Here is a 6,000-nt window from a genome sequence, read left to right as displayed (position 1 = left end):
AAACACACAAGGCAGAACAATGTCCTGTCCGATTGCTGACTTGGAAGTCGTTTTGCTGGACAGGTGAAAAAGACATTTTTCTTAAATATTAAGCGATTTTAGTGCATGATGGCTTGTTGGAAAGCTCTTGAAATTCTGAGACGTTGGATACCAAATCCGACAGACATATAATGGGTCGTTAGGGAAATACAACCGTTTGAAGGTGTCCAAATTGATGTCAGAGGCCTCTGTTAGGGTGCTACCGCACGCGCATGCGCGACACCATCGTGCTTATTTTAACATAGTTAGATAGCCAATGTAACCCTGTCAAGGTTTCCAAAAGATTTCAAAAGATTTGGTCTCTGTCAAGTGTTTCAAAAGACCTGCACATTTACTCCAAAAAACGAAAATTGGCGCGTTTTTCAAACACACAAGGCAGAACAATGTCTTGTCCGATTTCTGACTTGGAAGTCGTTTTGCTGGACAGGTGAAAAAGACATTTTTCTTAAATATTAAGCGATTTTAGTGCATGATGGCTTGTTGGAAAGCTCTTGAAATTCTGAGACGTTTGATACCACATCCGACAGACATATAATGGGTCGTTAGGGAACTACAACCGTTTGAAGGTGTCCAAATTGATGTCAGAGGCCTCTGTTAGGGTGCTACCGCACGCGCATGCGCGACACCATCGTGCTTATTTTAACATAGTTAGATAGCCAATGTAACCCTGTCAAGGTTTCCAAAAGATTTCAAAAGATTTGGTCTCTGCAAAGTGTTTCAAAAGACCTGCACATTTACTCCAAAAAACGAAAATTGGCGCGTTTTTCAAACACACAAGGCAGAACAATGTCTTGTCCGATTTCTGACTTGGAAGTCGTTTTGCTGGACAGGTGAAAAAGACATTTTTCTTAAATATTAAGCGATTTTAGTGCATGATGGCTTGTTGGAAAGCTCTTGAAATTCTGAGACGTTTGATACCACATCCGAAAGACATATAATGGGTCGTTAGGGAACTACAACCCGTTTGAAGGTGTCCAAATTGATGTCAGAGGCCTCTGTTAGGGTGCTACCGCACGCGCATGCGCGACACCATCGTGCTTATTTTAACATAGTTAGATAGCCAATGTAAGCCTGTCAAGGTTTCCAAAAGATTTCAAAAGATTTGGTCTCTGCAAAGTGTTTCAAAAGACCTGCACATTAACTCCAAAAAACGAAAATTGGCGCGTTTCTTAAACACACAAGGCAGAACAATGTCCTGTCCGATTGCTGACTTGGAAGTCGTTTTGCTGGACAGGTGAAAAAGACATTTTTCTTAAATATTAAGCGATTTTAGTGCATGATGGCTTGTTGGAAAGCTCTTGAAATTCTGAGACGTTGGATACCAAATCCGACAGACATATAATGGGTCGTTAGGGAAATACAACCGTTTGAAGGTGTCCAAATTGATGTCAGAGGCCTCTGTTAGGGTGCTACCGCACGCGCATGCGCGACACCATCGTGCTTATTTTAACATAGTTAGATAGCCAATGTAACCCTGTCAAGGTTTCCAAAAGATTTCAAAAGATTTGGTCTCTGTAAAGTGTTTCAAAAGACCTGCACATTTACTCCAAAAAACGAAAATTGGCGCGTTTTTCAAACACACAAGGCAGAACAATGTCTTGTCCGATTTCTGACTTGGAAGTCGTTTTGCTGGACAGGTGAAAAAGACATTTTTCTTAAATATTAAGCGATTTTAGTGCATGATGGCTTGTTGGAAAGCTCTTGAAATTCTGAGACGTTTGATACCACATCCGACAGACATATAATGGGTCGTTAGGGAAATACAACCGTTTGAAGGTGTCCAAATTGATGTCAGAGGCCTCTGTTAGGGTGCTACCGCACGCGCATGCGCGACACCATCGTGCTTATTTTAACATAGTTAGATAGCCAATGTAACCCTGTCAAGGTTTCCAAAAGATTTCAAAAGATTTGGTCTCTGCAAAGTGTTTCAAAAGACCTGCACATTTACTCCAAAAAACGAAAATTGGCGCGTTTTTCAAACACACAAGGCAGAACAATGTCTTGTCCGATTTCTGACTTGGAAGTCGTTTTGCTGGACAGGTGAAAAAGACATTTTTCTTAAATATTAAGCGATTTTAGTGCATGATGGCTTGTTGGAAAGCTCTTGAAATTCTGAGACGTTTGATACCACATCCGACAGACATATAATGGGTCGTTAGGGAACTACAACCGTTTGAAGGTGTCCAAATTGATGTCAGAGGCCTCTGTTAGGGTGCTACCGCACGCGCATGCGCGACACCATCGTGCTTATTTTAACATAGTTAGATAGCCAATGTAACCCTGTCAAGGTTTCCAAAAGATTTCAAAAGATTTGGTCTCTGCAAAGTGTTTCAAAAGACCTGCACATTAACTCCAAAAAACGAAAATTGGCGCGTTTCTTAAACACACAAGGCAGAACAATGTCTTGTCCGATTGCTGACTTGGAAGTCGTTTTGCTGGACAGGTGAAAAAGACATTTTTCTTAAATATTAAGCGATTTTAGTGCATGATGGCTTGTTGGAAAGCTCTTGAAATTCTGAGACGTTGGATACCAAATCCGACAGACATATAATGGGTCGTTAGGGAAATACAACCGTTTGAAGGTGTCCAAATTGATGTCAGAGGCCTCTGTTAGGGTGCTACCGCACGCGCATGCGCGACACCATCGTGCTTATTTTAACATAGTTAGATAGCCAATGTAACCCTGTCAAGGTTTCCAAAAGATTTCAAAAGATTTGGTCTCTGCAAAGTGTTTCAAAAGACCTGCACATTTACTCCAAAAAACGAAAATTGGCGCGTTTTTCAAACACACAAGGCAGAACAATGTCTTGTCCGATTTCTCACTTGGAAGTCGTTTTGCTGGACAGGTGAAAAAGACATTTTTCTTAAATATTAAGCGATTTTAGTGCATGATGGCTTGTTGGAAAGCTCTTGAAATTCTGAAACGTTTGATACCAAATCCGACAAATATATAATGGGTCGTTAGGGAACTACAACCGTTTGAAGGTGTCCAAATTGATGTCAGAGGCCTCTGTTAGGGTGCTACCGCACGCGCATGCGCGACACCATCGTGCTTATTTTAACATAGTTAGATAGCCAATGTAACCCTGTCAAGGTTTCCAAAAGATTTCAAAAGATTTGGTCTCTGCAAAGTGTTTCAAAAGACCTGCACATTAACTCTAAAAAACGAAAATTGGCGCGTTTCTTAAACACACAAGGCAGAACAATGTCTTGTCCGATTGCTGACTTGGAAGTCGTTTTGCTGGACAGGTGAAAAAGACATTTTTCTTAAATATTAAGCGATTTTAGTGCATGATGGCTTGTTGGAAAGCTCTTGAAATTCTGAGACGTTGGATACCAAATCCGACGGACATATAATGGGTCGTTAGGGAAATACAACCGTTTGAAGGTGTCCAAATTGATGTCAGAGGCCTCTGTTAGGGTGCTACCGCACGCGCATGCGCGACACCATCGTGCTTATTTTAACATAGTTAGATAGCCAATGTAACCCTGTCAAGGTTTCCAAAAGATTTCAAAAGATTTGGTCTCTGCAAAGTGTTTCAAAAGACCTGCACATTTACTCCAAAAACCGAAAATTGGCGCGTTTCTCTAACACACAAGGCAGAACAATGTCTTGTCCGATTGCTGACTTGGAAGTCGTTTTGCTGGACAGGTGAAAAAGACATTTTTCTTAAATATTAAGCGATTTTAGTGCATGATGGCTTGTTGGAAAGCTCTTGAAATTCTGAGACGTTTGATACCAAATACGACAAACATATAATGGTCATTAGGGAACTACAACCGTTTGAAGGTGTCCAAATTGATGTCAGAAGCCTCTGTTAGGGTGCTACCGCACGCGCATGCGCGACACCATCGTGCTTATTTTAACATAGTTAGATAGCCAATGTAACCATGTCAAGGTTTCCAAAAGATTTCAAAAGATTTGATCTCTGCAAAGTGTTTCAAAAGACCTGCACATTTACTCCAAAAAACGAAAATTGGCGCGTTTCTTAAACACACAAGGCAGAACAATGTCTTGTCCGATTGCTTACTTGGAAGTCGTTTTGCTGGACAGGTGAAAAAGACATTTTTCTTAAATATTAAGCGATTTTAGTGCATGATGGCTTGTTGGAAAGCTCTTGAAATTCTGAGACGTTTGATACCAGATACGACAGACATATAATGGGTCGTTAGGGAACTACAACCGTTTGAAGGTGTCCAAATTGATGTCAGAGGCCTCTGTTAGGGTGCTACCGCACGCGCATGCGCGACACCATCGTGCTTATTTTAACATAGTTAGATAGCCAATGTAACCATGTCAAGGTTTCCAAAAGATTTCAAAAGATTTGGTCTCTGCAAAGTGTTTCAAAAGACCTGCACATTTACTAAAAAAGACCGAAAATTGGCGCGTTTTTCAAACACACAAGGCAGAACAATGTCTTGTCCGATTGCTGACTTGGAAGTCGTTTTGCTGGACAGGTGAAAAAGACATTTTTCTTAAATATTAAGCGATTTTAGTGCATGATGGCTTGTTGGAAAGCTCTTGAAATTCTGAGACGTTGGATACCAGATACGACAGACATATAATGGGTCGTTAGGGAACTACAACCGTTTGAAGGTGTCCAAATTGATGTCAGAGGCCTCTGTTAGGGTGCTACCGCACGCGCATGCGCGACACCATCGTGCTTATTTTAACATAGTTAGATAGCCAATGTAACCATGTCAAGGTTTCCAAAAGATTTCAAAAGATTTGGTCTCTGCAAAGTGTTTCAAAAGACCTGCACATTTACTCCAAAAAACGAAAATTGGCGCGTTTCTTAAACACACAAGGCAGAACAATGTCTTGTCCGATTGCTGACTTGGAAGTCGTTTTGCTGGACAGGTGAAAAAGACATTTTTCTTAAATATTAAGCGATTTTAGTGCATGATGGCTTGTTGGAAAGCTCTTGAAATTCTGAGACGTTGGATACCAGATACGACAGACATATAATGGGTCGTTAGGGAACTACAACCGTTTGAAGGTGTCCAAATTGATGTCAGAGGCCTCTGTTAGGGTGCTACCGCACGCGCATGCGCGACACCATCGTGCTTGTTTTAACATAGTTAGATAGCCAATGTAACCCTTTCAAGGTTTCCAAAAGATTTCAAAAGGTTTGGTCTCTGCAAAGTGTTTCAAAAGACCTGCACATTTACTAAAAAAAAACGAAAATTGGCGCGTTTTTCAAACACACAAGGCAGAACAATGTCTTGTCCGATTGCTGACTTGGAAGTCGTTTTGCTGGACAGGTGAAAAAGACATTTTTCTTAAATATTAAGCGATTTTAGTGCATGATGGCTTGTTGGAAAGCTCTTGAAATTCTGAGACGTTGGATACCAAATCCGACAGACATATAATCGGTCGTTAGGGAACTACAACCGTTTGAAGGTGTCCAAATTGATGTCAGAGGCCTCTGTTAGGGTGCTACCGCACGCGCATGCGCGACACCATCGTGCTTATTTTAACATAGTTAGATAGCCAATGTAACCCTGTCAAGGTTTCCAAAAGATTTCAAAAGATTTGGTCTCTGCAAAGTGTTTCAAAAGACCTGCACATTTACTCCAAAAAACGAAAATTGGCGCGTTTCTTAAACACACAAGGCAGAACAATGTCTTGTCCGATTGCTGACTTGGAAGTCGTTTTGCTGGACAGGTGAAAAAGACATTTTTCTTAAATATTAAGCGATTTTAGTGCATGATGGCTTGTTGGAAAGCTCTTGAAATTCTGAGACGTTGGATACCAAATACGACAGACATATAATGGGTCGTTAGGGAACTACAACCGTTTGAAGGTGTCCAAATTGATGTCAGAGGCCTCTGTTAGGGTGCTACCGCACGCGCATGCGCGACACCATCGTGCTTGTTTTAACATAGTTAGATAGCCAATGTAACCCTTTCAAGGTTTCCAAAAGATTTCAAAAGGTTTGGTCTCTGCAAAGTGTTTCA

Source organism: Haliotis rufescens, unplaced genomic scaffold (assembly GCF_023055435.1).
Source record: "Haliotis rufescens isolate VD_foot unplaced genomic scaffold, xgHalRufe1.0.p SCAF_87, whole genome shotgun sequence".
Taxonomy (NCBI): domain Eukaryota; kingdom Metazoa; phylum Mollusca; class Gastropoda; order Lepetellida; family Haliotidae; genus Haliotis; species Haliotis rufescens.
This window is presented reverse-complemented; position numbering follows the sequence as displayed.